Below are 12,316 nucleotides of genomic sequence, written 5' to 3'. Positions count from 1 at the left end.
AAAAAATATAACAGTCACAATTGACCGCAGAATGTCTAATAGGACCTATGTTTATTTCTTTTCAATACACCCCTTAAATGGCTATAGTACAATATAACTTCACTGCAGAACGGCAATTAAGACGTATTCTTTTTTCTATTAATACACCCCGAAAAAAGAAATATAACAATCACAATTCACAGCAGAATAGCTAATAGGATGTATGTATCTTTTCTATTAATACACCCCGTAAATGGTTGTAGTACAATGTAACTTCACCGCTGAATGGCAGTTATGACATATATTTTTCCTTTTTTTCCCAATTAATACACCCCAAAAAAAACTATCAAAATTAAATGCAGAAAGCTACTAGGACAGAGGTATATTTCCTATTATTACACCCCGTAAATAACTATAGTACAATATAATACTTTCTTTATTTTGACTGGGGCGGAAGAAGCATTACAATACTTCTTCCTCCATTCGAATAGCATTAGTTCACTATGGTGTCCTCAAATGCAGAATTACAGTTCTTGGACACCCTAGTATATGTACAGGAAGGTGCCCTGCAAACTGACTTATACACCAAACCTATGGATTGAAATAGTATCCTTAGGTTTAAGAGCTCACATCCACAAGGGATGATTAAATCATTACCATATAGTCAGCTCCTACATGTTAGGGCGACTGTCAGTGAGGAGGACAAAACCCAAATTAGACTAGGTGACATGACTGTTTCTAATATCCAGTGACTAGCTGTTAGGGGTATTCTCTATTGATAAATCTCTTAGTAATATCTAGAGATGAGTGAATTAAAGCTGAGGAAGTGGAATTCGATCCGAATTTCAGGAAATTTCCTTGCGATTCGTGGTAACGAATCACATTTTCTGCTAAAATGGCTGCTGCACTTGTGAGGACATGGAGAAAGGAACTCTGGGAAGGCGGGATCACCCATAATGCCATGCATGCAGCCAATCAGCAGCTAGCCCTGTGATGTCACAGCCCTATAAATAGCGTCAGCCATCTTAGATTCTGCCATTTACAATTGTACTTAGTGTAGGGAGAGACGTCTTTGTGCTAAAAAAAAATATTTACAAGTGCAGGGAAAGATTATTGAAGGTGTAGGGAATGGATAGGGCCGAATCATTCCACAGCTTTTATGTGGAAATGAATTCAGTAGGGGAGGTTACAGCCTGGGTAATAGGAACATTCCTATTACACCTTGCTGAACTAACTAGGAATCTAAATTGCCCTCATACAGCTCTGTAATTCCAGCAAACCATTCTTATTAGGGTGCAAGTACTGATTGATACAGGCATTAACAGGGTTTATTACAAGGCAATATTTCTACGTCTTATTTGCCCTTGTGTTGTGCAGTTATATGTTCTAAAGCATTTTTTGGCTTGTATTAGTGGGAAAAAAGGGCTTCTTAGCCGTTGTGTGGTGAAGTGCTAAAATTACAGCCTTTTTTGTCCTGTATTAGTGGCAAAAGTAAAATATATTTGCCGTTCAGCGGTGCAGTTATTTGTTGTAAAGCCTTTTGTGACGTGTATTAGCGGAAAAAGAAAAAAAAAATTTTCCGCTCAGCGGTGCAGTTATCTGTTCTAAAGCCTTTTGTGACGTGTATTAAAGGGAGTCTGTCACCTCCATATGGCCATATACAGTGCTTACATGGCTCTGTTCAAAATACTAACTTGGTCACTGAGACCAAAAAGTCCCTTTAGGGATCCCTATTAACAGTTAAAATATAACTTTATTATTAATGGTATAAACTCACAACATAAATTGGAAAAAGAACAAGAAATTTTAAAACTCTCAGTTGTAAAGAGGTATGAGGTACAAATGGATAGACCCGGCTGCCTAAATTTTGCAACCTTTTGTAACTGTGTCTGTATTATGTGGCTAGATACAATGATGTCTATTTAATCATAGCGTAGAGGCTGTTTGTGTGCAGCAAACAGTCTTGAGATACACTTGGGATTCTCACTTAATATTTTATCACTTGTCCTGTGGGCTTGATTTTATTTTTTAATATTAATTTATTTATTATTATTTAGGGTGCCCTACAGAGAGCCTTTATTCCAGGCCTCCCTGACACAATTGTTGTTGAGCTGTAATTAACATGTTCTAGTGTATCCCCTGTTTGACTAGTTGGTGACAATGCTTCAAATGAACGGATAAGCTACAATGTTGCCCCTATTTATGACATAAGGGTCAATGTAGCCGTATTCCTGCACTCATTCAGTGCTTGGCGTTCCTCTCCCTGCTATGCAGGATGTCTGCCACTAGGTGTTGCTGATCACACGTATCACTGCCTCACTAGACCTCGCTATGTTTCACTGACATCACGGTATCTATACACTAAATGTCCTCTCATTCAATAACAAACTGCCTAAAAACAGGATCGCATTCTCTACACCCCTCCCGACATGTTTCGCCGCTGTTGCGGCTTCGTCAGGGGATGCGGGGTATATGAACGCGCGCGCTCGTACTGACCTCCCTTTATACACTCCCTAGACCCACCCCTCTAAGTAAAACAACCAATGGGATCCATGCACGTGACTTCGGGCCCGATGTCAGTTTGGTGACGTCTATTCCAAGCGCTTGTCCTTCACAGTCTCATGTTAATGACGTCTATTGCAAGCGCTTGTCCTTCACAGTCTCATGTTAATGACGTCCGGTCTCGCTTCACTGACGTCAGACAATGTTTACATAATTCAGCTAACATGGTATGAATGAGGATTTAACAATTAATGCCAGATACCTCACTCAATTATCACGGGTGGTAGACTTCTTTTGTGCAAACAAGATCTATAGTTTCCACTGTATATACTAGTGAAGGTACAGACGTTGGTTGATTGTTTTAGTTAGAGATTCTAAATCAAATGATTCTAACCCACATGATCTGTCTCATTATTTTGAGGTGAATCAATATACCATTAACCATCTTTTGTTTATTATTTCACTATATTCGGTCAATCTTTTATGGGTATAATTTCGTTCCCTCTTATAGTAATTTAATTAATTTTGTTTATTTTTAGAATTATTATTGGTATTTATTATTTGTTTACACTTATGTAGGTGGGTTAGGTAAATATATCATTCGGACAATAGTTGAAAGATAAAATTAAATGGGCCATGAGGTCCATTGGTGGCTACTGGGGGTGGGTGCATTTCTGGAAATATCAGGGGGAGGGGGGTCATTATTCTTTGTTTCTTCTTCTGTTTTGTTATTATTTTTTGTTTAATAAATATTATTTTTATTTTTATTATTTCATGTGCTAGACGCGTCAGATGAAGGCTGTATATGAAAAGCCTTCATTCAGGCCTCCTGGGCTCAGGGTCTCTAGTCTTTGAATCCACCTGGCTTCTTCTTGTAGAAGTTTAATATCCAGGTTTCCGCTCCTAGGTCCCAGGGTCTTTTTTGTCAGTCCCCAAAATTTGAGCACTTCAGTATTTCCCCCATGGGCGTATGTAATATGCCTATATAGGGACGTATCCTTTCCTGTATTTATTGCACTAATGTGTCCGGATATTCTTCGCCTTAGTTCCTGTGTGGTTTTGCCAACATACAGTTTAGGGCAATTACACGTGTAATTGCCCTAAACTGTATGTTGGCAAAACCACACAGGAACTAAGGCGAAGAATATCCGGACACATTAGTGCAATAAATACAGGAAAGGATACGTCCCTATATAGGCATATTACATACGCCCATGGGGGAAATACTGAAGTGCTCAAATTTTGGGGACTGACAAAAAAGACCCTGGGACCTAGGAGCGGAAACCTGGATATTAAACTTCTACAAGAAGAAGCCAGGTGGATTCAAAGACTAGAGACCCTGAGCCCAGGAGGCCTGAATGAAGGCTTTTCATATACAGCCTTCATCTGACGCGTCTAGCACATGAAATAATAAAAATAAAAATAATATTTATTAAACAAAAAATAATAACAAAACAGAAGAAGAAACAAAGAATAATGACCCCCCTCCCCCTGATATTTCCAGAAATGCACCCACCCCCAGTAGCCACCAATGGACCTCATGGCCCATTTAATTTTATCTTTCAACTATTGTCCGAATGATATATTTACCTAACCCACCTACATAAGTGTAAACAAATAATAAATACCAATAATAATTCTAAAAATAAACAAAATTAATTAAATTACTATAAGAGGGAACGAAATTATACCCATAAAAGATTGACCGAATATAGTGAAATAATAAACAAAAGATGGTTAATGGTATATTGATTCACCTCAAAATAATGAGACAGATCATGTGGGTTAGAATCATTTGATTTAGAATCACTAACTAAAACAATCAACCAACGTCTGTACCTTCACTAGTATATACAGTGGAAACTATAGATCTTGTTTGCACAAAAGAAGTCTACCACCCGTGATAATTGAGTGAGGTATCTGGCATTAATTGTTAAATCCTCATTCATACCATGTTAGCTGAATTATGTAAACATTGTCTGACGTCAGTGAAGCGAGACCGGACGTCATTAACATGAGACTGTGAAGGACAAGCGCTTGCAATAGACGTCATTAACATGAGACTGTGAAGGACAAGCGCTTGGAATAGACGTCACCAAACTGACATCGGGCCCGAAGTCACGTGCATGGATCCCATTGGTTGTTTTACTTAGAGGGGTGGGTCTAGGGAGTGTATAAAGGGAGGTCAGTACGAGCGCGCGCGTTCATATACCCCGCATCCCCTGACGAAGCCGCAACAGCGGCGAAACATGTCGGGAGGGGTGTAGAGAATGCGATCCTGTTTTTAGGCAGTTTGTTATTGAATGAGAGGACATTTAGTGTATAGATACCGTGATGTCAGTGAAACATAGCGAGGTCTAGTGAGGCAGTGATACGTGTGATCAGCAACACCTAGTGGCAGACATCCTGCATAGCAGGGAGAGGAACGCCAAGCACTGAATGAGTGCAGGAATACGGCTACATTGACCCTTATGTCATAAATAGGGGCAACATTGTAGCTTATCCGTTCATTTGAAGCATTGTCACCAACTAGTCAAACAGGGGATACACTAGAACATGTTAATTACAGCTCAACAACAATTGTGTCAGGGAGGCCTGGAATAAAGGCTCTCTGTAGGGCACCCTAAATAATAATAAATAAATTAATATTAAAAAATAAAATCAAGCCCACAGGACAAGTGATAAAATATTAAGTGAGAATCCCAAGTGTATCTCAAGACTGTTTGCTGCACACAAACAGCCTCTACGCTATGATTAAATAGACATCATTGTATCTAGCCACATAATACAGACACAGTTACAAAAGGTTGCAAAATTTAGGCAGCCGGGTCTATCCATTTGTACCTCATACCTCTTTACAACTGAGAGTTTTAAAATTTCTTGTTCTTTTTCCAATTTATGTTGTGAGTTTATACCATTAATAATAAAGTTATATTTTAACTGTTAATAGGGATCCCTAAAGGGACTTTTTGGTCTCAGTGACCAAGTTAGTATTTTGAATTTATATCCCGAGGATCTCTAAAGGGACTGTGGAGAATCATTTACATGGCTCTGTAGCACACCTATACAGGATTGTAATGGTACCTTTGTTCTTTTCTTTAGACTTGCACCAGCAGGAAAAACGAAGTTTAATTCATATGCAAATGAGCACTCGCAAGTGCCCAGGGGCGGCGTTCAGTGTGTAGGTGCCCAGGCTGCTCTGCCTTCTTTTCACTTTACTCCTCCCCAGCCTCTTCCTTTGCCCGCCCGTCCGGACCTATCGATGAGGCAAGAGACTTGGAGGGCTGGCAAAGGAAGAGGCTGGGGAGGAGTAAAGTGAAAAGAAGGCAGAGCAGCCTGGGCACCTACACACTGAACGCCGCCCCTGGGCACTTGCAAGTGCTCATTTGCATATGAATTAAACTTCGTTTTTCCTGCTGGTGCAAGTCTAAAGAAAAGAACAAAGGTACCATTACAATCCTGTATAGGTGTGCTACAGAGCCATGTAAGCACTGTATATGGCCATATGGAGGTGACAGACTCCCTTTAAAGGAAAAAGAAAAAATATATTTGCCACTCAGTGGTGCGGTTATCTGTTCTAAAGCCTATTGTGACATGTATTAGCGGAAAAAGAAAAAATATATTTGCCGCTCACCGGTGCAGTTATATGTTCTAAAGCTCTTTTTGCCCTGTATTAGCGGCAAAAGAAAAAATATATTTGCTGCTCAGTGGTGCAGTTATTTGTTGTAAAGACTTTTGTAATGTGTATTAGCGGAAAAATAAAAAATATATTTGCCACTCCGCGGTGCAGTTATAAATTCTAAACTCCTGTCTGCGAAATTTTAATGGCAAAAGAAAAATATATTCGCCTTTCAGCGTTGCACTTATATGTTGAAAAGCCTTTTGTGTAGTGGAAAAGTGGAAAAGAATTCGGGTCTAATTGCCGTTCAGCCGTGCAGCTATATGTGGTATAGCCCTTTTTGCGGTATGGACCGAATTACGTAGTGGTGAAATTGTTTATGTGAAACAGTTTTTTGGGGGGAAAATTGATTGGTGATTGTACATCTCCAGTGTTCAAAGAAAAAGAAACACAGTCGGCACTGCACCGTGCGGTTTTTGAACATCTGACTGGATTCACACTTGCCACGGCTGCTCACGCCATACAGTGGTGGTGCTCTGCTATATAAAGTATTGAGTTTGATCATAAAAATCAAGATGATAGAATAAAAGCGGCACTCACCAATTGTTGTATCAATAGTAGCTTTATTCTGGGTAAAAACATGATAGATGCAGGTCACTGCACAGCAATCCAAGGCAACAGCCGTTTCGCACTAAACAGTGCTTTGTCAAGCCTCCTGTGACGTGGTTGAGGGGTGTAGTAAATACCACACTCACTTCTCCACGTGACCAGTCAACAGGTGACACAATTTCATGTCCATTTATCTAATAAAAATAAATACAATGTTAAGAATAGGGATGAGCGAACTCGAACTGTATAGTTCGGGTTCGTACCGAATTTTGGGGTGTCCGTGACACGGACCCGAACCCGGACATTTTCGTAAAAGTCCGGGTTCGGGTTCGGTGTTCGTCGCTTTCTTCGCGCTTTTGTGACGCTTTCTTGGCGCTTTTTGAAAGGCTGCAAAGCAGCCAATCAACAAGCGTCATACTACTTGCCCCAAGAGGCCATCACAGCCATGCCTACTATTGGCATGGCTGTGATTGGCCAGAGCACCATGTGACCCAGCCTCTATTTAAGCTGGAGTCACATAGCGCCGCCCGTCACTCTGCTCTGATTAGCGTAGGGAGAGGTTGCGGCTGCGACAGTAGGGCGAGATTAGGCAGATTAACTCCTCCAAAGGACTTGATTAACTGATCGATCTGCAGCTGTGGATCATTGAGCTGCTGATCCTCAATTGCTCACTGTTTTTAGGCTGCACAGACCGTTTGTCAGTCTCATTTTTCTGGGGTGATCGGCGGCCATTTTGTGTCTTGTGGTGCGCCAGCACAAGCTGCGACCAAGTGCATTTAACCCTCAATGGTGTGGTTGTTTTTTGGCTAAAGCCTACATCAGGGTGAAGCTGTGACACCAAGTGCATTTAACCAGCAATAGTCTGTTCATTTTTTGGCCATATACAAAATCAGGGGCAAGCTGCGCCTGTCACCAAGTGCATTTAACCCTCAATGGTGTGGTTGTTTTTTGGCTAAAGCCTACATCAGGGTGAAGCTGTCACACCAAGTGCATTTAACCAGCAATAGTCTGTTCATTTTTTGGCCATATACAAAATCAGGGGCAAGCTGCGCCTGTCACCAAGTGCATTTAACCCTCAATGGTGTGGTTGTTTTTTGGCTAAAGCCTACATCAGGGTGAAGCTGTCACACCAAGTGCATTTAACCAGCAATAGTCTGTTCATTTTTTGGCCATATACAAAATCAGGGGCAAGCTGCGCCTGTCACCAAGTGCATTTAACCCTCAATGGTGTGGTTGTTTTTTGGCTAAAGCCTACATCAGGGTGAAGCTGTCACACCAAGTGCATTTAACCAGCAATAGTCTGTTCATTTTTTGGCCATATCCCAGTCTAATTCTGTCACTAAATCCATACCGGTCACCCAGCGCCTAAATACTAGGCCTCAAATTTATATCCAGCTAAATCTGTCCCTAGTGCTGTAGCTGGGCGAGTTATTTAGTGTCCGTTCAAGCACATTTCTTGTTCTGGGTTGAAATACAATTCCCAATTTAGCAATTTCATAATTTAGTGGTTCCTGCTATATCAGAGCTCTTTGAAATCTATCCCAAAAAGGGTATATAATATTGAAGGTGCACATAGGGTCATTCAGAGTAACTTCACACACACCCGCTACTGTGTATTTCCAAGTCTAATTCTGTCACTAAATCCATACCGGTGACCCAGCGCCTAAATACTAGGCCTCAAATTTAATTCCCTCTAAATCTCTCGTTACCCACCGCTGTACTGTTGTTGCTGGGCAAGATATTTAGTGTCCGTCAAAGCACATTTTTTGTTCTGGGTTGAAGTACAATTCCCAATTTAGCAATTTCATAATTTAGTGGTTTCTGCTATATCAGAGCTATTTGAAATCTATCCCAAAAAGGGTATATAATATTGAAGGTGCACATAGGGTCATTCAGAATAACTTCACACACACCCGCTACTGTGTATTTCCAAGTCTAATTCTGTCACTAAACCCATACCTGTCACCCAGCGCCTAAATACTAGGCCTCAAATTTAAATCCCTCTAAATCTCTCGTTACCGTTGTCCTGTTGTAGCTGGGAAAGTTATTTAGTGCCCGTCAAAGCACATTTTTTGTTCTGGGTTGAAGTACAATTCCCAATTTAGCAATTTCATAATTTAGTGGTTCCTGCTATATCAGAGCTATTTGAAATCTATCCCAAAAAGGGTATATAATATTGAAGGTGCACATAGGGTCATTCAGAATAACTTCACACACACCCGCTACTGTGTATTTCCAAGTCTAATTCTGTCACTAAATCCATACCGGTGACCCAGCGCCTAAATACTAGGCCTCAAATTTAATTCCCTCTAAATCTCTCGTTACCCACCGGTGTACTGTTGTTGCTGGGCAAGATATTTAGTGTCCGTCAAAGCACATTTTTTGTTCTGGGTTGAAGTACAATTCCCAATTTAGCAATTTCATAATTTAGTGGTTCCTGCTATATCAGAGCTCTTTGAAATCTATCCCAAAAAGGGTATATAATATTGAAGGTGCACATAGGGTCATTCAGAGTAACTTCACACACACCCGCTACTGTGTATTTCCAAGTCTAATTCTGTCACTAAATCCATACCGGTGACCCAGCGCCTAAATACTAGGCCTCAAATTTAATTCCCTCTAAATCTCTCGTTACCCACCGCTGTACTGTTGTTGCTGGGCAAGATATTTAGTGTCCGTCAAAGCACATTTTTTGTTCTGGGTTGAAGTACAATTCCCAATTTAGCAATTTCATAATTTAGTGGTTTCTGCTATATCAGAGCTATTTGAAATCTATCCCAAAAAGGGTATATAATATTGAAGGTGCACATAGGGTCATTCAGAATAACTTCACACACACCCGCTACTGTGTATTTCCAAGTCTAATTCTGTCACTAAACCCATACCTGTCACCCAGCGCCTAAATACTAGGCCTCAAATTTAAATCCCTCTAAATCTCTCGTTACCGTTGTCCTGTTGTAGCTGGGAAAGTTATTTAGTGCCCGTCAAAGCACATTTTTTGTTCTGGGTTGAAGTACAATTCCCAATTTAGCAATTTCATAATTTAGTGGTTCCTGCTATATCAGAGCTATTTGAAATCTATCCCAAAAAGGGTATATAATATTGAAGGTGCACATTGGGTCATTCAGAATAACTTCACACACACGCTTCTGTGCATTTCCAAGTCTAATTCTGTCACTAAATCCATACCGGTGACCCAGCGCCTAAATACTAGGCCTCAAATTTAATTCCCTCTAAATCTCTCGTTACCCACCGCTGTACTGTTGTTGCTGGGCAAGATATTTAGTGTCCGTCAAAGCACATTTTTTGTTCTGGGTTGAAGTACAATTCCCAATTTAGCAATTTCATAATTTAGTGGTTTCTGCTATATCAGAGCTATTTGAAATCTATCCCAAAAAGGGTATATAATATTGAAGGTGCACATAGGGTCATTCAGAATAACTTCACACACACCCGCTACTGTGTATTTCCAAGTCTAATTCTGTCACTAAATCCATACCGGTGACCCAGCGCCTAAATACTAGGCCTCAAATTTAATTCCCTCTAAATCTCTCGTTACCCACCGTTGTACTGTTGTTGCTGGGCAAGATATTTAGTGTCCGTCAAAGCACATTTTTTGTTCTGGGTTGAAGTACAATTCCCAATTTAGCAATTTCATAATTTAGTGGTTTCTGCTATATCAGAGCTATTTGAAATCTATCCCTAAAAGGGTATATAATATTCAAGGTGCACATTGGGTCATTCAGAATAACTTCACACACACACGCTTCTGTGCATTTCCAAGTCTAATTCTGTCACTAAATCCATACCGGTCACCCAGCGCCTAAATACTAGGCCTCAAATTTATATCCCGCTGAATTTGAATACAATACATTGGGCCAAATAATATATTTGTTGTTGTGGTGAACCATAACAATGAGAAAAACATCTAGTAAGGGACGCGGACGTGGACATGGTCGTGGTGGTGTTAGTGGACCCTCTGGTGCTGGGAGAGGACGTGGCCGTTCTGCCACATCCACACGTCCTAGTGTACCAACTACCTTCAGGTCCCAGTAGCCGCCAGAATTTACAGCGATATATGGTGGGGCCCAATGCCGTTCTAAGGATGGTAAGGCCTGAGCAGGTACAGGCATTAGTCAATTGGGTGGCCGACAGTGGATCCAGCACGTTCACATTATCTCCCACCCAGTCTTCTGCAGAAAGCGCACAGATGGCGCCTGAAAACCAACCCCATCAGTCTGTCACATCACCCCCATGCATACCAGGGAAACTGTCTCAGCCTCAAGTTATGCAGCAGTCTCTTATGCTGTTTGAAGACTCCGCTGGCAGGGTTTCCCAAGGGCATCCACCTAGCCCTTCCCCAGCGGTGAAAGACATAGAATGCACTGACGCACAACCACTTATGTTTCCTGATGATGAGGACATGGGAATACCACCTCAGCATGTCTCTGATGATGACGAAACACAGGTGCCAACTGCTGCGTCTTTCTGCAGTGTGCAGACTGAACAGGAGGTCAGGGATCAAGACTGGGTGGAAGACGATGCAGGGGACGATGAGGTCCTAGACCCCACATGGAATGAAGGTCGTGCCACTGACTTTCACAGTTCGGAGGAAGAGGCAGTGGTGAGACCGAGCCAACAGCGTAGCAAAAGAGGGAGCAGTGGGCAAAAGCAGAACACCCGCCGCCAAGAGACTCCGCCTGCTACTGACCGCCGCCATCTGGGACCGAGCACCCCAAAGGCAGCTTCAAGGAGTTCCCTGGCATGGCACTTCTTCAAACAATGTGCTGACGACAAGACCCGAGTGGCTTGCACGCTGTGCCATCAGAGCCTGAAGCGAGGCATTAACGTTCTGAACCTGAGCACAACCTGCATGACCAGGCACCTGCATGCAAAGCATGAACTGCAGTGGAGTAAACACCTTAAAACCAAGGAAGTCACTCAGGCTCCCCCTGCTACCTCTTCTGCTGCTGCCGCCTCGGCCTATTCTGCTGCTGCCGCCTCGGCCTCTTCCTCCGCCTCTGGAGGAACGTTGGCACCTGCCGCCCAGCAAACAGGGGATGTACCACCAACACCACCACCACCACCTCCGTCACCAAGCGTCTCAACCATGTCACACGCCAGCGTTCAGCTCTCCATCTCACAAACATTTGATAGAAAGCGTAAATTCCCACCTAGCCACCCTCGATCCCTGGCCCTGAATGCCAGCATTTCTAAACTACTGGCCTATGAAATGCTGTCATTTAGGCTGGTGGACACAGACAGCTTCAAACAGCTCATGTCGCTTGCTGTCCCACAGTATGTTGTTCCCAGCCGGCACTACTTCTCCAAGAGAGCCGTGCCTTCCCTGCACAACCAAGTATCCGATAAAATCAAGTGTGCACTGCGCAACGCCATCTGTAGCAAGGTCCACCTAACCACAGATACGTGGACCAGTAAGCACGGCCAGGGACGCTATATCTCCCTAACTGCACACTGGGTAAATGTAGTGGCAGCTGGGCCCCAGGCGGAGAGCTGTTTGGCGCACGTCCTTCCGCCGCCAAGGATCGCAGGGCAACATTCTTTGCCTCCTGTTGCCACCTCCTCCTTCTCGGCTTCCTCCTCCTC

The sequence above is a fragment of the Bufo gargarizans genome, chromosome 1 (assembly GCF_014858855.1).
Source record: "Bufo gargarizans isolate SCDJY-AF-19 chromosome 1, ASM1485885v1, whole genome shotgun sequence".
Classification (NCBI taxonomy): domain Eukaryota; kingdom Metazoa; phylum Chordata; class Amphibia; order Anura; family Bufonidae; genus Bufo; species Bufo gargarizans.
The sequence above is the reverse complement of the archived record's forward strand: the minus strand, read 5'-3'. Positions refer to the sequence as shown.